Below are 24,340 nucleotides of genomic sequence, written 5' to 3'. Positions count from 1 at the left end.
CAAAGTAGACTTAAGGGAACGAGTACTAGAATATCTCATAAAAGATAGCTGGTATTTAAAGGTGAGATCTAGTCTTGAGGGTAAAAAGCCCAAAGAATCTAAGTTTGAAGGATATGAACTAGAAGATGATGGAATCTTACGATTCCATGGAAGGATGTATATTCCTAATAATAGGGATCTTAGAGACACTATCCTTAAGGAATCTCACCGAGCAGTGTGTTGTGCACATCCTGGAGTAAAGAAAATGTATGCGGATACCAAGAAACTCTTCTTCTGGTCGGGCATGAAATGTGATATTGTTCAATTTGTTGCAAAATGTTTGGAATGTCAACAAGTAAAAGCAGATCATTGTCATCCAACGGGTCTATTACAACCTCACGACATTCCTATGACCAAATGGGAGATCATTTCTATGGATTTCATCACTGGACTACCTCTTACTTCTCAAAGACACAATGCCATTTTGGTAGTAGTGGATAAATTAACGAAAAGTGCACATTTCATTCCCGTAAGAGATACTTACGAAGTTGCTGACGTAGCTCGAGTATTCATAAATGAAATTATCAGATTTCATGGAGTACCTAAGAAGATTATATCCAATAGAGATTCATGATTCACTTCAAGATTGTGGACTTACATGCAGTCAGCCTTAGGAACTCAACTAAATTTGAACACAGCTTATCATTCTGAAACCGATGGGCAAACAGAAAGCGTAAATCAAGTACTTGAAGATATGTTGAGGATGTATGTTATGGATTAGCAATCACACCGGGAAAAGTACTTATCCTTAGTCGAATTCGCATACAATAACAGTTACTAGAGTTCGATTAGGATGCCTCCATTTGAAGCATTATACGACAGACCTTGCAAAACACCATTAAGTTGGGACAGGTTAGAAGATCGAGTGATAATAGGACCAGAATTAATCCAAGAAATGGAAGAGCAGGTAAGACAAATTAGAAAATGGTTAAAGGAAGCACAGGATAGACAAAAGAGTTATGCTGATGCTCACAGAACTAATAGGACGTATGAGGTAGGGGATCAGGTTTTCATCCACATCAAACCAAATAAAAGTACTATTTGATTCAGAAAAAGAACAAAGTTGTCACTTCGATTTATTGGACCATTTAAAGTCATGGAAAGAGTTGGACCTGTCACCTATCGTCTTGCACTACCACCTCACTTCCATAAAATTCATAATGTATTTCATGTATCTGTATTAAGACATTATATAGTTGATTAATCTCATAACCTTCAATGGAAGGAACTGTAGGTATCAGATGAAGGAATCATATCGGTCGAACCATTACGTATATTGGAACGTAGGGTTTGATAGCTCAGGAATCGTCTGGTAGACCAAGTTAAGGTCCAGCGGAACAAGTATAGTCTTGGATTAGCTACTTGGGAAGATACAGAGAACATATGTCAAAAATACCCTAATCTGTGTCAATTTTGAAGAACTTTAAACTATGTTTTTTATATATTTACTTTACTGCAAATCAGAGACTCAGAACCATTTTGAATGATCATATATAAACGTGAATTTTTATGACATAATATCTGTTTAAATTCCGCTGGTACATGGATAACAAGACAAAATATGTTATTGACCTTACTAAATTATAGTTGTCAAAGTAAAGTTTAAGATATTTAAGTGATTTTACTTCTGATGGGAATTAAGATATTGTAATTCTGTTTTATTTATGCGTATCAATATGATTGATGAGATAGAAATCAAAGAATAATTACATTTTAATATGAAAGTCAATAACATGAATAGAATATGGCAAGATATGTTATACTGTAGTTGACATGTGTGAATTATACGTAAGTAATTTGTTTTTGAATATATTAATGCACATTTTATAAATGCATGGACAAGTGTTTATGATTGCAGATAATATCCATTACCAAAATGACCACGTGATGACAGGAACCTCAGAAAAATTAAGGCTCAAAGAGATTCTATGATTGGGTATTAACCCTAATTCTATTGGGAGAGGTGGAGGTGTTGCCCACTATTTATCCTCCGAACCCTAGAGTCATGGGAGGACTGTAAGAATCATGCTCCCCTAAACGTGTGATGATGACTGCCGGATGCCTACTGGGAATCAGGTCGGTATAGTCGACATTGTAATCCTTAGAGTTTATGAATGGTTAGGTCAGTAAAATTGATGCCATGGTATACTCCAGTAGAGGACGGATAGGATGGGAGCAGAAGAGATTAGGAAGGATAGGATGATTTTAGAATAGCTTGGGAACCTGGTTAGGGCAAGGCATGACCATTAAAATTATAAACCTAGAAGTATTCAAAACACCAATTTTATAATATCCTTATATTAAATAAGAATTTAACCTCGATTTACAATCCTAAGAAGAATGTACTAATTGCTATCATAACTAATAATATAAAATAAAAACTCTAACTTTGGGACGAAGTTTTCTGAAGGGGGAGTGTATGTAATGACATATTTATAAATATAGAGAATGCAAGAATAATAGCAGGCATACAATGCATGCATATGATAGCTACATATGCATGTGTCGCATACACCGCACTAGTATTTATATACTAAATTAACTATAAGTATTAAATATCATGACACTTCTTCGAATAGAGGTTCTACTCATCCATCAACACCCATATTGCTTAATGTATCATGATTAATGGGTAAATACTAAAAGAGGGCTATATAAATTATATATTTCAGATTATTAATAAAAATTATATTAATAAATTAATAAAATGATTAAAAATATATATAAGAAATTAATTAAAAGGGTACTTAGTATAATGTTATAATCTTAATATTAAAAGAAGTACTTTAATAAATCATAAAGAAATATAATTAATTAAATTATAAATGAAATATATATATACATGACCATAACAGTGATATATATGATACGTGACATGGAAGGTGTCACTAGAAGGCTAAGAGGTGGGCTGCTGGTTGAAGAGCGGCCACCGCCAAGAAACCAGATAAAAACCACCGAGCAGAATTTTAGAGGGGGCCAGGGGAAAGGAAGGAAAAGAACGAAGGAAAAGGAAATTGAAGGGAAAGGACATCATAAACTAAAATTACCCACAGGAAGAGCGCAAATTGTTCTGAGGTTTCTCAGCACGGGGGAATAGTCTGCTTCAACTAAGAAGCTTATTGGATTGAGTAGCGAGGTTCTACTCAGTTTGGTTGGGTGGATTCAGTCTTTTGGTAACCGAAGCAGAGTAGCTAGAGACATTAGCAACCGCAAGTGCACAGGTAAGTACCTTCATTAATTCTATTAATTAATTTTGCAAAAATTTCAAGAAATTAATTACACGCTCATGAATATGATTTAATGGCCCTGTCAATAGGAACTTGAGTTTGCCTCCCTATGAACGTGGTACACCGAACACAACATTCGGGGAGATTTCCTGCATGTACATCAAGTCCTTGGTAAATTTATTTGTTGAGGTGTATATTGCAGTTCACAGTTACTTGGTACTCCTTTTTGCCTAGAGTTCCTTGAGTGGTCATTTTGATCTTTTCTGACTCCTTAAATTTGAAAAGATCATCAAACACTTGTCCTTTCAAGCTCGCTAAACCATTGAAAATGACTAGAGTCACCTTTACGTCCTTTTCTCAACTCTTAAAAGATGAAATGGAAAAGTTTTTGTTTCTAAAAATAATTTCCCACGATAAACATGCCAAACCCATGCAGTTACTTCTTGGCTGAATCTTGAGTAAATCATTGTAAATTTTATTTTTAATCAGCCCTCAATGAATCTCCTTAATTTTTTTTCTCTTGAGAGAAATTTATTGTGGCTGAACCATTGACATCACCCAAAAATTCCCCTTCATTTTTTGATATTGAAGGGTCCTCCCAAGGATTTCATCCAAAGATTCCTCAGTCACTTGAAGATCAAGGTTTCGAACTTGGGATTATTCCAAGTATCCAACCCCCGTCTTCTCATCTACCACCATCAAATTCCTGGTCACCTCAAGAATCTGATCCTGAGACCCCTGACAATCCTATACAGATCCCTGAAAGTCCGCACAGGCTTGTTGTTTATCTGCCGAATCCGTTATTCAATCTTGTTGTGATATCTCCTCAGCGTCCTTATAGTCCTTACAACTAGCTTGGTGTTCCTTTGGAGTTATCTCCTCTTACATCTCAAATTCCTCCTTGCCAATTGTTTCCACCCATGGATTTAGAAGGCGAGATCCCAACCTCTTCTCCAAGTCATTCGGAAGTTTCTAATACTCATACTCCTCATGTCAATGATGAACAAGGGTATGAATTTATTCCAGAAGGCTTTCCTTTTACAGGAAGAGTCCCATCTCACACACTTCTTGAACCAGTGGGCCTATGTTTCCACTTGGTTATACAACCCTAGCCCATTTAGTTTTAGGAACTCCTAGTGCTTCGTCTTTGTATAAAAATCCCATTTGGTCTTCAAATTATGTGCCTACTTTTGGTCTATTCATTCCAAATGTGACCTCTCAAACTTCTGTACAAATTGTTGTCACATTAGTTCCCGTTCAACCTACGATTCCATCAAAACCTATACCATCGTTTCAACCGACTCTTTCGGTACAACTAACTGTTTTAGGTCAGGTTTCAGTTAATTCCTCCACCCCTGAGTCAAGTGGATAGAATGTGCCACCGCTTGTTGGCGGGGGGGGGGGGGGGGGGGGGGATCTAAACATTCCTCTTCTATCAGGTGAAATAAATGTGAGTGGATTACAAACTCACATGTTTGGAGTCAACCAACTTTTTTCTAGTGGTATTCCAAACCTTGTTGGTCCATTTGGGTCGGGTAATATTTAGTACCAACAACCTTATATAGCTCAAATTCCACTCCAACGGGCTTATGTCCCATATGGTTCGCAAGCCTTGGTAAATCAGTCTTACATTCCACAGGCAGGAGCTTATGTCTAGCCTGGTCAATCTACTATTCCTAGTGGGTAAGGTCAGATTTAATTCGGAAATTACCAATACCCTCAGGGTACATCCCAAGGAACTATCCAGCAACCCTTGCAACAACAAGGGAAACCCTTGCAGCAGCAAGGGAAACCACTACAGTAGCAAGGGAAACCACTACAGTAGCAGTGGAGACCTTTGCAACAACAGGGGTAAAATTTGCAGCCGTCTCAGCAACCTTTGCAGCAACAAACTCAGTTTTTTCAGCAGCCTAGTTAACCTTTGTACTCGCAAGGTCAACCTTTGTAGCAGCAAAGTCAATCTTCACAACAACAAAGTCAGCCTTTGTAATAGCAAGGTCAACCTCTACAATAGAAAGCTTCATATGCATGTCAACAAGGTCATCCCTTGCAAGCACAAGGTCAATCCTTATAGTAGTAGGGCCAATATCTTCAGGTCGAGGGTTAACAAGTCCAATGACCTTACAACTCATATGCCACATATAATGCTTATCAACGGCCTATGGTAGGTCAATATCAAACCTACTCTGGACAAAATCCACCTTATGGTCAAGGTAACCCTTAGTGGGGGCAAAATCAAGTCCCGTATGGACAAAATCGTCCATAGTGGGGGAAAAATCCTTACCAGCAAGGTTGGAACCTGTAGCTTGGGCCTCCTCAAAGGCCCTGCATGTTGTTCAATCCCTAATTTCCCTTTTTGGCTACGTTGGAACTGCCTGATGTATTGAGGCTCATAAATGATCCTATTCTTCATTCGCCTTACTGGCCTTCGGTTCCAACTAAAACTCCAAGCGATTGCCCTAAATTCGAAGGAAAGTCTAAAGAGGACCCACAAGCCCATGTGATGACATATCACTTATGGTGCTCTTCAAATTCATATGTTGACGATTCTATCCATCTTCACCTCTTTCAGAGAACCTTAACTGGTGCTATCGCAAAATGGTATATCGAGTTTCCTCGAGCTACCTATGCTGACTTTAGCTCTTTAGCTATGGCATTCCTCACCCACTTCCAATTACCGGTTTGGTATGAAACTGGCACTCATTTTCTCACATCTCTTAAGCAAGATATCGCGACCCACATTTCCGATCATATCCATGAATGGAGACATCGACGTTGCCTCATCAAATTTGAGATTGCTGATGAGTTGTTGACTGAATGGTTCACAAAATTGTTCGTTAACAAGATTGTTAAGGATATAGCTATGGGTGGATGTGTTACTGAAGAACAAGCTATTGCTCATGCCTAGTATTTAGACTTAGTCTATTCCCAATCTAGCACGTTGTATGAGATGTTGCCTGATGTTCCAAGACCATCTTTGGATTCGGCAGCCTCAAAGTCTCCTAATGTACCACTTGTTGATGGTGTAATTGGTTCAATGTCTTGTTGTGGCCAGCAACAACCCCCCTTCTTATTTAGTGTTATTCTTAATACTAAATAAGTGGGGACCCTTAGTCAAAAAATTTAAAAATCAATTAGTACTTGAACCTCGTTTTTCAATAAAACTTATCATCATAAACTTAGGAGAATACCCTTTAAAAAATAAAAAAGCCTAAGTTTTATGATAAAGTAGAATTATTCCTTAGGAAATATCGCATCGCAAAAAGATAATGAATACCACCTTGCAAGCCGAATTCTAAGATTGCGAGATCGCGATGCGAAACTACACATTAAGAAAACATTTATCGCATCGCATGTCTAAAAAATTACTTACGCTGAAAAATCTCAAACTGCCGATATGCGATGGCGCATATCGCAAATCGCATTTTGCAGAAAACAGATTAACAAAAAATTGTCATATGCCACGCTCCTGCGATATTGTGATATTGTGATTTTGTGATAGAGTGGAAAAGCGATATTGTGAATTTGCGACATTGTGATTTGTGATATAGCGATATAGCGATATAACAATGTTGCGATTTTGCGATATAGCGAGCTAGCAACCTAGCGATGTTGCAATTCTGCGATGTTGTGATCTGCGATATTGCGAAGCAAATCGCAAAATTGCTTCATCGCAGATCTTTCGGGCTCGTTGTTCAAAAAATTATTTTCCATAAACCAAGACCTGGTTATGCGCTTTAATGCTAATTAATGAGTTAGTTGCCAGTCATTAATGGAATATGGTTTTGTGCTTATCAAAAAGTCATTTCACGTAAGGTGGTGTATTTTATATGTCTTCAACATTTAAAACTTTCCCGTCACCTTTCCTTATCATTATTCTCACTTCACTTGTAAATTGCAGGAACGAAGAACAAAGAAATATACAAAGCAGTATGCAGGATATTATGGGAAAGAAAGGCAAAGCCCCGAGCTCTGAAGAGAAAGAAATGGCGCCCTTGTATATAGACACCGCTTGTAACAGAGACGTTGGTATTGCTACTTGGGAAGGCATGTATAATCTACTTGAAGAAGAGAATCCCAAGGTGATGTAGGTTACAACTACTATAGGTTCACAAGGGTCTTCTAAGGCATCAGTTGCAAATTTAGCTTGTTCGTTTTTACACCGGATAGCGGCGAGGCCCAAAATTCTCCCATACACAGACATGGTTAAATGGTACTGGACAACGCTGACGTCAAAAACAGACAATTTAAAACTCGGGGTCAAGAGCTTACGAAATCATTATTTTCACAAAATTTGACCTTTATATCTGCTAAAAGAAAACACACAAAAGGCGAAAAATGCACCAAGGAAGCCCGTATCAAGAAACGGAGGCAGTTTCCGATGCGCGATTAGTGCCTAATGCTAATCGCACATCGCTGGGAAAAAATTCTTGAAAAGGAAAGCTTCTAATTGCTCAGTCACCTGTAAGCCCAGAAATTTGTAAGAAAGTAACGCTAGAGGTAAAGAAAAAAACTCGAATTCTAAAACCAGTGGTATTTATTAGAAATATCTTCAAAATGGTATGTATATATGCTTAGCAACTGCAGACAAGCTGGAGACAGAAGGCTCAAGAAAAGGCAGAATCAATCCAAAGGTTAACCAAGTTGAATTGGGATTCTTACTCGGCGTATTTAGTAAAACCACACAGCCAGTGCATGACTCTCAAGTGTATCATCAATTCTGCCGAAAAGATGGCTCCAGCTCTTGCCGATTCTATTTTCATAGCACAGCTAAAATCGGAATTCGGCCAGCCAACTCTTCTCAAACAAATGCTGAACGCGTGCGATTTCAAGGAGTAGATACAGAAATAATTATTTAGTATTTTTAATTTTAGATTCCGTTTTAGTTTTAATTTTGTTTTGTTTTTTCCTGAAATGAGGACGTCCATTTAAACTGCATCCTACATTTTTGTAATAAGTTATTTTTAGATTTAGTTAGTAGTATTTAAACCCTTCTCATGCATTTAGAGAAGGGTCCTGAAATTTATCAAAAACTTATCCCCAGAACATGCACTTTTGTACCCTCTGAGGAGGTTTTGATGAATGAATGGAACAGGATTTATTGATATTTGTATTTAATATCTGCTACTGATGTTGCACTTCTGTACTCTTAGTGGATGTTGGATTAAGAAGAGATAAATCATTATCGCTTGAAGCTCATGAGTAGAACTAGTTATAAATGGTACTTTTATCTCTTAACTATTTCTGCCTTTGTGTTAAAAGTGATATTCATGTTCAGTTGTTTATATATTGATGTGTGAATGCTTGAGTTATCATTTGGCACTTTTGTACGGTGATAACTATTTATTTATGCTTAATGTATGAGTAGCTTATTATGCGATATGTTTTTCACAACTGTTTCATCTAACTTTTTATACGAAGTGGTTTATCTGTATTGAATTCTTTTCTCATAACAGTTGAATGATCTTTATTATCGATTGTTATCTGAAATCATTTTAGATTGCATAATAGAAGGATTACACCCCAGGTTAGTGTAGACTTAGATATTTTTTCTTATTAGAATACAATTTGCATGTTATTAGATTAGAGTTAGAATTAGAGCATCTCACTTAGGAACTTTTAGAAAGGAAATATCAATTCTTCACACACACACACACATAAATTGGGAAACTGGTCCCATATCCCCAGTCGGACCCACTATACCAAACAGAAAAGGAGCTGCTAACCAAGGTCCAGACCAGGTGGGTATCCCCCTTGTTGTAGACCCGATTTTCGGGGCTTCAACATATTCGGCGCTAGAAGGAGGGCCCCAAATTGTGAATGGCAAGTAAGTCTAAATCTAAATACCATTCTGAGAGTAAATCGCCCTCACCATCTTCATCGACTTCTCCATTGCATTTATAATTTCCAAATCCAGAGCCAGAAGTCGCAAGAGCAATAGTCGCTGCTACAAACCCTAACATTTCAGAACAATCTACTATTGAACCTCCTGAAGTTGAATCTTTGATTCACAAACTTCAGCGATTTTCTATACCTCCTCAAAGATCTGATAAATCTCAAGGCAGTGTGACTTCGCAATATAACCCTGCTCATCCTTTTACCAGATGAAAGAGTGAAAAATTTGGCGTTCAGCCAACCGAGTTACCTCTACCTACAAGGAAGAGAGCAAGGAAATCTCCTAAAGGGTCCGATAGCGAGACTCTTTCATCATCATCATCCATCTCAACCTCTCCACCGCGAAGTCAACCATCCACTCCTCCACTTCAGATCATTGTTCATCAGTGCACTGGAACTCCCACATCTCCTTTTCAATCATCTGGAGTCATAATATCCTCATCTTCTCAACCGCAAGGATCATCTTCTGCACTTTCCTATGTTAATAGATCAGCGATGGCCCAATCTCCATGGAATAACCCAAGGGTAGTCGTAATGCCTGCGCCCTTGAGTCAGTTACCGGCCCATCTTGAAAAATGGTTGCCTAAGTTTAATCCTGAGGTAGGCATGCTAGCAGAAGAACATATAAATAACTTTATGCTATCCATAAATCTCAATGGAGTTACCAACGAAGACGCTATTGTTCGACTTTTTCCTTATACTCTGCAAGGAGCAGCCGGATCATGGTATTTTTCATTACCATCTGGATCTATCACTAGTTGGAATATCTTCCAAGAACAATTCCTTATTAAGTTTGGTGATGATAGGTCTACAACGACACTGATCAATGACTTGTCTAACCTTAGGGCCGAGTCAAAAGAACCTATCAAAGATTTCAATTCATATTTCAATAAACTCTTAAACAAAATTCCTACTGCTTCCAAGCCTAGCGAAGAAGTGCAAAGTGAATGGTACATCACTGCTTTACCATCAAACATAGCAATCTTTGTTGATAGGGCTAATAAAACAACTTTGGCCGAAAAGATGAAAGAAGCAATAGCAGTAGAGAAACATATTGTAGCCCTAGAAAAGAAAAATGCGAAAGAAGAACGAAAATCCAAGAGGGTTTCTTTCAAGGAAGATCCCAAGAAAAAACAATCGAAAGATCCATTCGATTTAGAAGGATTACAAAAAGTTTTGAAGACCATGTCTAACGAGATGGTCGACATTAAGAAACAAGTGGTAGAAACTTCTTCTAAAAAGCCATACAGACCTTTTAAAAGAAACCCTTCGACTAATTCCAAACCCCCTAACGCTATTACAAGTGTTGAATCCGAAGAAGAAGAAGAGGAAATCGCTACTGAAGAACATACCAATGAAGAAGAAGTTGTAGAGTTACAAGGTATGTGGGATTTCACCCTCCCAAATGAAGAGGATCAAGGGGCATCCCCGGTTAGTACTTGCAGTAAAAATCAACTTGATCCTCCTCAACCTACGCCTAAGCCAAAGAGTGCAAGCTCGATGACTAAGGATACAATCGCAGCCAAGAAAGCGACACCTAAAGTGACTCAAACTAGCCCAGTCCAAACAGACTCATCAACTCCAACTAAAACGCTGATCGTTTAAGATGAAATGGAGTATAATATCATAGAAGACATGAAAAAGATTATGGCCAATATCACTTTTTACGAATTGAGCAAGTTAAAACACTAGCAAAAGATACTTTTGAAAGAATTACATGCTGTACCAGCTGCACCTTTGCCCGCCGCTGTAATCTCTCAAGCTTCCCATGACATGGGAAGACCTCCAACTAATGTGATTAATAATGTTGATCCAAACGATATTGCCTTAATTGGAGGAAGATAGAGATCTCATACTCCCCCATTTCTTCTTACTTATGAATTTTTCAATAAAAATCTACATAATTGCTTAGTGGATTTTGGAGCTTCATCGAATATTTTACCAAAGTCAATATGTGTAAAATTGAACATTCAACCACAAAAATCCACTGTGCGCATAGTTCAATTAGATCAATCACAAGTCGAAGTGATTGGTGAATTAAATCAAGTTACCATAAGGTTGTCATCCAACCCAAAGGTATGTCAAGTTATCGACATTTTAGTTGCTGATATTCCAGAATTTTATGGCTTAATTATTAGCAAAGATTGGTCAGAAAAACTTCATGGATACTTTGCAACTGACTGGTCGCACATGTGGCTCCCTTACAATGGTAAACCAAATCAGATAAAAGTTGAGCGGGAAAGACATCAGAAATACATAGTAATAGAACTAGAGGGAGAAAATGAACCAGTAGCATACATCAATAACATCATTGGCAACTACTCAGTAGATTATTTCCTAGGAAATTTTAATGCTCATACTTCACCTTACTTAGAACATCCTTTTTTATCTCAAGTAGAAAAGTTCTCTCAAATAGATAGTTCTAAATGTATTAATTTTATAGATAGTCCTGTAAATAAATCTTTATTTTGGAAATTATTTTTTAACGGTTCTAAGTCTAATGAAGGAGCAGGAGCAGGATGCGTGTTAATAAGTCCAGAGGGAGATAAAACTATGCTAACTTGCAGACTCGAATTTGATTACACCAACAATACCGCAGAATACGAGGCTTTAGTCCAAGGGTTATACAAAGCAATCCGATTAGACGTCAAATACCTTCAAGTTTTCGGAGATTCTAAAATTGTAATCAGATAGGTACATAATATTATACATTGTTTATCAGGTCATTTAAAACATTACCAATCTTTAGTTCAAGATCTGACTGAACACTTTATAGCATTTAATATTTCATCAATTCCCAGACTCCAGAATGCTAGTGCAGACCTCTTAGCTAACGTAGCTTCCAAACTCATTCCTTTAGAAGATTTTAGCCCTGATCGATTTTCAATTGAATTAATTTTTATACCATCTATTCCTGATAACGTTACCAATTGGAGGATTTTTAACGACGATCCTGATATCGTGAGTTTCCTCACATCTGAAGGATCCTACACCAATCAAATAATTGACGAAGACCAACATGACCGAAAATTGCAACAAGATAGCTCTAACAATGCCATACCTAAGTCAGTAGTCAAGTTAGAAGACCTTTATGATTTGAAAGATCGGTTTAAAAGATCTACCAATTCAAAAATCCAAAGTTCAACTTTGAACTATGAATTAGTAAATCTAGGAACTAATACCAAACCACAGAATATCAATCTAGGCCTCGGTCTAGTTCCTGAAGAAAAATTAGCGTATATTCGTCTCTTGAGACAATACAAAAGTGTCTTTGCTTGGAATTATGATGAACTCAAAACGTACAACACCTCCATCATCCAACATACTATTCCAATGATAGACGATGAAAAACCTATCCAAAAAAAGTTGAGAAAGATCCATCCCAATCTAGAAAACCAGATCAAATCTGAACTCAATAAGTTATTGAAAGCCAAAATAATTTTTCTCGTTTGACATTCCAAATGGGTTTCCAATATGGTCCCTGTTAGAAAGAAAAATAGAGACATTAGAATTTGCATTGACTTTCGAAATCTTAACAAAGCCTGTCAAAAGGATAATTTTCCTTTGCCTCCTATGGAGCAAATACTGCAGGTAGTTGCAGGATCAGAATTGATGTCCTTCTTGGATGGATTCTCAGGATACAATCAAGTGTTGGTACATCCTGATGATCAATTAAAAACCACATTCAGAAATAAATGGGGCACATACGCATATCAAAAGATGTCGTTTGGTTTGATTAACGCTGGTGCCACATTTCAAAGAGCCATGGACATCGCATTCAAAGGATTAGTTAATAAATCAGTGGTAATCTATTTGGATAATATAACTGTATATTCCAAGAAACGAAACAATCATCTTAGAGATTTAAAACAAATCTTCCAACATTGTCAAAGGTATGGAATTTCACTTAACCCGAAAAAATCCTTTTTCGCATTAAGTGAAGGAAAACTTCTCAGATTCATAGTGTCAAAATCTAGAATTCACATTGATCCTAATAGAATCAAGGAGATTTCCGCAATACCCCTACCTCACAACAAGAAAACCATGCAATATTTTCTTGGCCAGATTAAATTTGTAAAGAGATTTATTCCAGAATTTTCAAGAATCATGTCTCCTTTACAAGCAATGATTAAAAAGAACTCAAACCTTAAATGGGGCCAAGATGAACATGAGGCATTCAATCTGATCAAACAAGCAATTGTTAATGCTCCATCTTTAGCAACTCCAAATTTTTCTGATCCTTTTATTTTATATACATTTGCCTCTGATAGATCATATCCTGCGATACTCACTCAAGCAAATCAAGAAAAGGCAGAAGCCCCAATTGATTTTTTTCAGTTCCAATTTACAAGGGGCTGAGTTGAATTATTCAGATGTGGAGAAACAAGCTTATTTTGTTTTCAAAGCAATTACATATTTCAGACCTTTTTTACTCAAAACACATACAAAAATCATAGTACCGTTTTCAGCGGTAAGAAATCTTCTAGTATAGAAGGATGTAGGTGAGAAAAGAGCCAATTGGGTTATTGCCTTACAGGAATATGACGCAGAAATAAAACCAGCAAGTATTGTAAAAGGTCAAGGCTTTTGCAAAATGCTGGCCAGAGCATCGCTTATGTCCGAAATTCCATCTACAGAGATACAAAACTACGAGGTAAGCCTAAACGATATTGAGTCATTATACGCTGATATCATTTATTATTTAAAGAATGGATACGCTCCTTCAAACCTCGATCATACCAAGAAAAGAGCTCTAAGGTTGAAAGCCAAACAATATCATCTCGTGAACGATGTTCATTTTAGAATAAATTATGATTCTGTTCTCCTTAGATGTCTTGAGAAATCTGAAACTGAAAAAGTCTTGCAGGAACTCCACGATGGGCCAGCAGGCGGACACTATGCTGGAGACACTACTGCTCATAAAATCTTACACGCAGGCAATTACTGGCCCACATTATTCAAATACTCATATAACTACATGAGGAAATGTCAAGTCTGTCAAACCGCTGCTGGGAGACAAAAGAAACCATCCTTGTCACTACAACCAGTTAACATTGAACAGCCTTTTGATCAGTGGGGACTGGACATAATAGGTGAGATCGTTCCTCACTCTTCTAAACAACATAGATATATCCTTACAGCAACAGATTACTTTACTAAATGGGTAGAAGCAGTTCCACTCAAGACGGCTAATGCTGAATATATCATCGAGTTCATAGATCAGTTCATAATCACCAGGTTTCGGTTGCCTTCTGCTTTAATGTTTGATAATGTATCATATTTTTTTGGTAATGCAATGACTGAATTTGCACTCAAAAGGGGTTTTAAGCTTAAATACTCTACCAATTATTACCCACAAGGGAATGGGTTAGCTGAATCTACAAATAAGAATTTAATCAGAATTGTTAAGTGAACCATTGACCAAAATCATAAAAATTGGCACAAATCTTTAATATATGCTTTATGGGCAGATCGTATAATGCAGAAAGCTTCCATCGGCACTTCTCCCTTCAACTTAGTTTATGGGAAAGAAGTGGTTCTTCCAACTCATTTGGCAATTCCCTCTTTGGCCTTAGTTCAATATATTGATGAAGCCCCAACTTCCTCCTTACAACTAATGCAGCTGGAACTAATTAAGTTATAAGAAAAACGAAAATAGGCTAAAATAACTCTTGCTCATCACCAAGCATTAGTGAAAGCTTCCTTTGATTCAAACATGATATCTAGAAAAGATTTTCAGGTGGGAGATTTAGTTCTAAAATGGGACAAGGCTCATGAGGAAAAAGGGAAACATACAAAATTTCAACGAATGTGGCTTGGCCCTTTTCAAATCATAGAAGTCATAGGTCCATCTACTTTTATGTTACAAGATTTAATAGGAAAAAGAGATTCTTTACCTGTTAACGGACAGATCCTCAAAAAATATTTTCCATAGGAGATCATTCTTCTATTTTGTAGAATAGTTGTTTTAGTTTTATAATAAAACCAGTTGTAAATGGTTACATTAGGAATTCACGAAAAAGACACAAATTCTCTTTTAGATTTTGTTTTTTCACTTGTATAAATAGAATTCTTTTAAGAAAATTGATCGTTATTATTGAAATATACAATTAAAGGCTCTGCGCCTAGAAATGATACTAGTTTCGACCTTGTAAATTTTGATAAAAAGCAACCTTTAGTGGGAAATTGTTTTGTATCAGTCCAATGAAAGGTATCAATAATAAAACAAAGATTCTAGAAAAGCTCTTTCAAAAACTCTACTATTGCCGTCCAGAGCCATCTTAAGGAAACAATGACTTCCTCCCCACGTAGGAAACTACAATGTTCAGAGAATGATCCAAAGATACACTTTAACTTAAAGAGTAAGAGGTCTCATCACGAGCCGACTTATCATGATCATAGATATTATAGCTTGCTGACTTTGCCAATACTGCACACCACAACAGGGCAATGACTCAAGATTGTTGCAATCAAAAGACAAGGGGTCTCATCACGAGCCAGCTTGTTCAACAAAGTTATAAATCAAGTGAATGACTGTGTCATAAATTTGTTATCAAACCAAGACATTGTTCTTTAAGGGTAAAAAGAAAATGAAAGCAATAAGTGTGGATATGGATTTCTCTTTGAAAGTTGTAAATTTCTCTAAGTAGGATACAAGATCATTGCTGGGTAACAGGTAACCCTATCGAGGTTATAAACACCTGCTGGCAGCAGAGGCTCTACCTACGACAAATGAGCATATTCAAAACTGATTTACAAAGAAGGCTTTGTTTTTATCTTTATAAACCAAGTAATAACTGATGTAGATACAAGGACTAGCTTGAGGGAGTAAATAATTAAAGTTGAAAATAGAAGAAACAAAATATCCATTGATAGGTAAAAGTATAATGTACTTTGTCATTTTATAATAAAGTTTAATTTTCTGGAAAATTTTCTGTTTTGGAAGTTTAGAAAATCCAAAAGAAAAGCAGAGATAACTGGTTCTTCCAAGTGAATCGCCAATTGTTGTGGCCAACAACAACCCCCCTTCTTATTTAGTGTTATTCTTAATACTAAATAAGTGGGGACCCTTAGTCAAAAAATTTTAAAATCAATTAGTACTTGAACTTCCTTTTTCAATAAAACTTATCATCATAAACTTAGGAGAATACCCTTTAAAAAATCAAAAAGCCTAAGTCTTATGATAAAGTAGAATTATTCCTTAGGAAATATCACATCGCAAAAAGATAATGAATACCTCCTTGCAAGCCAAATTCTAAGATTGCGAGATCACGATGTGAAACTACACATTAAGAAAACATTTATCGCATCGCATGTCTAAAAAATCACTTACGTTGAAAAACCTCAAACTGTCGATATGCGATGGCGCATATCGCAAATCGCATTTCACAGAAAACGGATTAACAAAAAATTGGCATATGCCACGTTCCTGCGATTTTGCAATAGAGCAGCAAAGCGATATTGTGAATTCGCGACATTGCGATTTACGATATGGCGATATAGCGATATAGCGATGTTGCGATTTTGCGATATTACGATATAGCAAGCTAGCAACCTAGCGATGTTGCGATCTGCGATATTGCGAACCAAATCGCAAAATTGCTTCATCGCAGATCTTTCGGGCTCGTTGTTCAAAAAAGTATTTTCCATAAACCAAGACCTGGTTATGCACTTTAATGCTAATTAATGAGTTAGTTGCTAGTCATTAATGGAATATGGTTTTGTGCTTATCGAAAAGTCATTTCATGTAAGGTGGTGTATTTTATATGTCTTTAGCATTTAAAACTTTCCCGTCACCTTTCCTTATCATTATTCTCACTTCACTTGTAAATTGCAGGAATAGAGAACAGAGAAATATACAAAGCAGTACGCAGGATATTATGGGAAAGAAAGGCAAAGCCCTGAGCTCTGAAGAGAAAGAAATGGCGCCCTTGTATACAGACACCGCCTGTAACAGAGACGCTGGTATTGCTACTTGGGAAGGCATGTATAATCTACTTGAAGAAGAGAATCCCAAGGTGATGTAGGTTATGGCTACTGTAGGTTCATAAGGGTCTTCTGAGGCATCAGTTGCAGATTTAGCTTGTTCGTTTTTACACCGGATAACGGTGAGGCCGAAAATTCTCCCATACACAGACATGGTTAAATGGGTACTGGATAGCGCTGACATCAAAAACAGACAATTTAAAACTCAGGGTCAAGAGCTTACAGAATCATTATTTTCACAAAATTTGAGCTTTATATCCGCTAAAAGAAAATGTGAAAAAGGAGAAAAACGCACCAAGGAAGCCCAGATCAAGAAACAGAGGCAATTTCCAATGTGCGATTAGCGAAAAGGAAAGCTTCTAATTGCTTAGTCACCTGTAAGCCCAGAAATTTGTAAGAAAGTAACGCTAGAGGTAAAGAAAAAAAACTCGAATTCTAAAACTAGTGGTATTTGTTAGAAATATCTTCAAAATGGTATGTATATATGCTCAGCAACTGCAGACAGGCTGGAGACAGAAGGCTCAAGAAAAGGCAGAATCAATCCAAAGGTTAACCAAGTTGAATTGGGATTCTTACTGGGCGTATTTAGTAAAACCACATAGCCAGTGCATGACTCTCAAGTGTATCATCAATTCTGCCGAGAAGATGGCGCCAGCTCTTGCCGATTCTGTTTTCACAGCACAGCTAAAATCGGAAGTCGGCCAGCTGACTCTTCTCAAACAAATGCTGAACGCATGTGATTTCAAGGAGCAGATACATAAATAATTAGTTAGTATTTTTAATTTTAGATTTAGTTTTAGTTTTAATTTTGTTTATTTTTGCCTGAAATGAGGACGGTCATTTAAACTGCATCCTACATTTTTGTAATAAGTTATTTTTAGATTTAGTTAGTAGTATTTAAACCCTTCTCATGCATTTAGAGAAGGGTCCTGAAATTTATCAAAAAATTATCCCCAGAACATGCACTTTTGTACCCTTTGAGGAGGTTTTGATGAACGAATGGAACAAGATTTATTGATATCTGTATTTAATATCTGCTACTGATGTTGCACTTCTATATTCTTAGTGGATATTGGATTAAGAAGAGATAAATCATTATCGCTTGAAGCTCATGAGTAGAACTAGTTATAAATGGTACTTTTATCTCTTAACTATTTCTTCCTTTGTGTTAAAAGTGATATTCATGTTCAATTGTTTATATATTGATGCGTGAATGCTTGAGTTATCATTTGGCACTTTTGTACGGTGATAGCTATTTATTTATGCTTAATGTACGAGTAGCTTATTATGCAATATGTTTTTCACAACTGTTTCGTCTAACTTTTTATACGAAATGGTTTATCTGTATTGAATTCTTTTCTCATAACAGTTGAATGATCTTTATTATCTATTGTTATCTGAAATCATTTTAGATCGCATAACAGAAGAATTACACCCTGGATTAGTGTAGACTTAGATATTTCTGCTTATTAGAATACAATTTGCATGTTATTAGATTAGAGTTAGAATTAGAGCATCTCACTTAGGAACTTTTAGAAAGGAAATATCAATTCTTCACACACACACACACATAAATTGGGAAACTGGTCCCATATCCCCATTCGGACCCACTATACCAAACGGAAAAGGAGCTACTAACCAAGGTCCGGACTGGGTGGGTATCCCCCTTGTTGTAGACCTTATTTTCACGGCTTCAACATGTCTCAAACTTCCACTAAGGCTTCCTTGAAGCAGAAATCTGTTTCAAATACTAGTTCCAATAATCCTTTGAAAAATTCATCAAATCCTGGTAAAACCTCTGAGGTACATGCTGTTCAGTCTACTGCAGCAGATAAGGCCTTAAAAGGTAAGAAAAAGGGTAAAGGTAAAGCCAAAATGGATACCCCGAAATAGGATCCACCCAAATCATCTATTAATGGTGCTTCCAAGCGCAAGACGAAATATCCTTGCCTCATTTGTGAGGAAGATCATTACACCAAGGATTGTCCCTGATGTTCTGAAGTTAATCGCTTATTTAAAGCAACTCCACTATTTTAAAAGAACCATTTCCATCTCAACAGATGCAGTTGGTATACCAACCGTAATCCTCTGCCTCCTCTGGTTCCTAAGTTTTCATGATGCAAGTTTCATCGCCTATTTCAATTGCTACTCAAACAAAGGGCTATCAAACCCCATAAAAGTAGATGGTGGAGAAAGAAGTCATTGATATACCTTCTATTTCCACTTGATCCAGTTTTGGTCCACTCCATATTGAGCGTCCTAACAATGAGTCCGTAATATGACCACCTCCCAAGGGTGTACTTCGGAAATCATCTTATAATCTGAATGCTAGAGCTACACAGCATTATAATATTGTTGAGGATTTATCTCAAGCACCTTCGGTGATGTCTGCTTTGGAAGTTCTCCAAACATTTCCAACGCAGCAGAAATCACTATCGGCTCTCCTCCCCTCAATTAGTCCCCAAACACTTTGGAGGCCTTTGATGGTAGATTCTCCCATCCATATGGTATTCTCACAAATTTTCCAATCACGTTGGAAGGAGAGACCTTTGAGCTAGAAGTGGAAGTTGTAGACGCGAGTCTCAATTACAACCTTCTTCATGGGCGAGGTTGAACCCACACTATGTTTTGTGTGGTTTCTTCTTTGTTCTGGGTGCTTCATTTTCCTCATGAAGGAAAAATTGTCACTGTCGACCAACTGTCCTTTTTCTCTTTTGGTATGTTGAACGACAATGTCCCATATGTGGGAAATATCGAGATTCCTTATGAGAGTGTGGGGGTAGGTCTTTTCAAAGACTCTGCTTTAATGGGTACTTTTACTCTCCCACCTCTGAATGTCACTTCGATCAATATGATCTCAGTTTCTATGGATCCTTGGATTATTCCTACTCTAGATCAAATTGATTCATTTGGTGATTCTATGTTGTTAAGTCCATTAGAGAAAGATTATCAAGAAATTGTCTTGGCTTCAATGGCTGCTTCAAAAAGTCATGATGTTTTCAGTATAAACCTAGATACTTATGTTCCATCTCCTTGGCTTGGTTCTTGGGATTCTCCAGATCCTTTGAACGATACATTCCCAACCGACGAGAGTATTGTTGAGGTTATGTCTCTAGATGAAACTCCTTGGAGCGATCTTCATCATCATCCTTCCTTTCTTCCCAACCTCAGTAAGATGCCTTCGTGTCTTGAAGCATTCATTTCTCATTACCCAATGCATCCACTTCAAACACCTATTTTGGTACACACAATCCTGTCTGAAGGTAATATGGGAAATATTACTGCAACCCTACCCATTGACATTTCAGTCCAACCTGAAATTGTCAAAATCTTTCAATTGGGGGCACCTTTTCCTCATCATGAGTTTAAGTTTTTCTTGCCTCTTTTCATGATATTTTTTCATCGAATCTCTACCATTTGCCCATTATCACAATGGGGTTTTCATCTTATGACTGTAACCCTCACTCGCCCGGTGGGCATGGGGACATAGCCTTCTATGAGTTTTACTCTATTATTTGGACGAGTCGAAGATTACACATCATGTCAACAATGAAACTCATGTTTTATTCTCTCTTGATTGATTAACCGAGTCCAAAAATGGACTCCATCTGAAATTTGTACACGAGGTCCTTCGTATAATGACTTTTTGTACATTAGTGTGCACTTTTTTTCTTTCTTTTTTTTTGGTGTGTTTGTTTGCTTTGCAAACATGTGTTTTTCTGGTTACCTTGTGTTCCACTCAGTTTGCAGATGTCATCAAGTCATTATCTCAATTTTGCTGATGGTGATTGTAGTAGCACACTGAATTTGCCTTCCGCAGCTTGGGCACTCTTTGCCCCTAATGGCAAGTTGATTGACTTACAAGGTATATGCCTTGGTCAAACAACTAACAATATTTCTAAATACATTGCGGTCATTGAACTATTGTCAGAAGCAGTGGCTCTTGGCATTAGAGATTTAGTTGTCAAGTTAGATTCACAACTCATTGTTTTATAGTTAAACAATCATTATTTGGTAAGAAATCCACAGATATTGCTTATGTATCTACATGTTCCATTACTAGAAAGAAATTTTGATTTTATCACATATCAACATATTCCACATAATTTGAATACATTAACAGATGCATTAGCAAACTATGTTCTTGATAGATGTTGGGCATGGAATCCCCCCATTGCAGATTTTAGGGCTCAAAGCCCAAGTTTTGGTCAAAGATGGTGTAGAACTTCGCGAATTGCGGGTGTGGAGCGTGAAGTGTACAATTGGGTCATAAGGTTGTCTGCCCTAAGCATTGTATTGTAAATTAGTGTAAAGTCAGCCTACCCATGGTCTGCGGACCATGGAATTGTATAAATAGAGTGAGGCTCCAAGTTGTAAAGGAAGTTGATAATAGAAAGAGTAGTGATGGAATGGTTCGAGATTAGAGTATAAGTCTAAGTGTCTTGGTTTGTAGTAGTAGGAAGAGGCTCTGCAGCTGAGTGCGTGGACCCCTGCAGCTGAGTGCGTAGGGTAGAGTCGAGTCTGTAATCCAGAATAGGAAGCTAATAAAGAGAACTTTATCTGAATTCTGTGTAATTTTTGTGCATTATCTTCTTTAAGTTTATGTTCATTTATGTAGCGCGTGCACTGATACAAATGTTGAATATGTTGTAATAACCATAAATCTTACACACATAAGCTAAGTAATCGATTAATAAGCGAGGAACATGGGTATTATATGGGTTGCACCTAGAGCAGGGCTGCGCGGAAGTCACATGCCAGGTCTCAAAGGGATTGCAAGTGCGTGCAGAGATAGGTCAGACCGTGGACCTCCAGAAGCCCATCAGACATCCCAAGGGTGCGGAAACCTGGTTCTAGCACCCTCCCATACTACTTCGGGTGAGACCTCAGTCTACGCTCTACTCACTATTGCCGAAAGGGCCAGCAGTATCGGGATTTGCTTGGCTAAATCACCTCTGAACTTGGGTTAGGCCCCACTAAGCCAACAAATGGTTCTGTTGACGAGACCAAGATTTCCATAAAGGATGTTTGATGTCGTGCCACTGGAACCCTACAAAGAAAGAAATTGAAGAGTGGTTGGATAAGAAGATTCACGAGTTCGTGGCACAGGAAAACAGAAATCTGCGAGTATCTAAGGAGCAGTGGTTGGATCGCTATTTGTACACTGAAATCCATGAAATTTTCTTTTCATCTTTTCCCTTTGAACTATATGAGTGTATTGCAAAGCTAGTAGATAGCCAGGGAAGGTGTAGGCTTGACAAACCATTAGTGTGGACTCCGGAACTAGTGTGTAGACTAGAAGCCTCGGAAGAGAAGATAGCGCGAGCTATGGACCACTGGCTCGATTGAATAATAGGAGGATATATCACTGAGTTCACGGTAGACACGATCGTCAGCTACAACAAGGGAAATCGACATTTTCTCAAGGGACCGTGAGGTAAGTAAGTTAAATCTTTGAACACTTGGATTAAGATGTTATTGTGTGAAAAGCGGGTTATGCGAATAAATTAATGTTTAGGAATATGCAGAGCGGAAGGATCTACAGAAGTGGAAGTAGTGAAGAGTTAGAAAATAGTCCCTTAATTTCACCCTCGCGGAAGAGCGAGGATGAACTCATAAAGGTTTCTCCGAGAAGCGCAATCAGTTTGATAAGACAGTGAATTCTGCATTTACCACCTCCACCCACACCGCCACCTGCTTCAGCCCCCTCACCTCCATCTCCACCCACTCCACCCCTGCAACCTCCACAGTTTAGTATGGCGAGCGCGATCAAACTACCAGTATTTAGAGGATTAAGGAATGAAGATCCGGACCAATTCTGGTTCATAGTAAGAGCAGTATGGGAATCATAGGGCGTTGTGGATGATAATATAAAAAGGCTATGCTAGTAAGCGTGATGTAGGATCACGAATTAACGTGGTATATCAAGCATTCTAATGACCACTCGAATGCAAGAATTACAGAGATCCAGAATGCGCTAAACAGGGAATTTAGCAGGCCAAAATCAGAGATGCAGTTAATCGTTGGGTTTAAAGAAATCACGATGCTCCCGGGCGAGACCCCCTAGGATCTGGACAAAAGGCTGAAGAGTATGATCGGAAAAGCCAATATGATGTTAACGGATGCGCAGCATCATGCATGGTTTGTGGCCTCACTTATGCCACACTTAAGGACGACATTGTCACAACAAAAACTTTCCACCCAGGCCGAAGCGTTGGAGATGGCAATGAGGTTAGACGAGACCCCTATACAAGACCCTGGATTGGGAGTCCAATAGATCCATGCACAACTATAGAATCTATGTCTGGAAATGCAGAGTTTAAAATAGGATAGGGCACCTCAGCCAAAGGCGCGCGAGGAAGTATGGTGCATAAAATGCAAAGGTCAGGGCCACGACAAAGATCACTGTCCAGTATTTGCGAACTACTTGGTAGGAGGAGGGCCAATGCCATTAAGACTAGAGGCACAAGCAGGGCCGAGCACAACATCTTTATTATGGTGCGCAATCTACCAGATAGGAGGAAAACATACCATAGATAATTGTAATATGTTGTAGAAGTATACGCAGACGTCCCAATAGTTGTTTTGTAATTTCTATAGCTCGGTAGGCCATGACGAACACACCTGCTGAAGCTATGAACTAATGATGATTCAGACTCCTGCCTACAGGGTGCATGCTGAAATGCGAGCCCTCGACCCAAATGTAGGGATGGCGCGTGCTGGGTTTCAGAGGCACGGTCAGGGTCGATGTGGAATGGGACCAAGAAGAGGTCATGGTCAGATAATTTACTATAATTGCGGAAGGCCAGGGAATTATGCCCGCGATTGTACGAACCTGACTAAGATATCATGCTGGTAATGTAGTTAGCTTGATCATGAGGTAGAAGATTTCCCTTTGCTGATAGCAAAGATGCGTGAAAAGAGGGTACTCCAGCCCCCTCCGACCCAGAATTTACAAATGATCAGGTCCGAACCATGTGAGGAAGACCCAAATGTAAAATGATGCTCAAAAGTGGTATGAAAATAGGAGATGATAAAGGGAAGCAGCTAGATGAAAGCGCATGGGTTTGCAAGGCTCCTACAAAGGAACCTGAGTTTGATTTAGAACGCGCGAAGGAGACATTCATGGAAGTTAAGAAGAGTTTCACAGAGGCCTCCACTTCAGATAGCAAGGACCAACTAGAACCAGGGAT

Source organism: Pinus tabuliformis, chromosome 8 (genome assembly GCF_031772625.1).
Source record: "Pinus tabuliformis cultivar Carrire ecotype Pingquan chromosome 8, CPIR1, whole genome shotgun sequence".
NCBI lineage: Eukaryota > Viridiplantae > Streptophyta > Pinopsida > Pinales > Pinaceae > Pinus > Pinus tabuliformis.
This window is presented reverse-complemented; position numbering follows the sequence as displayed.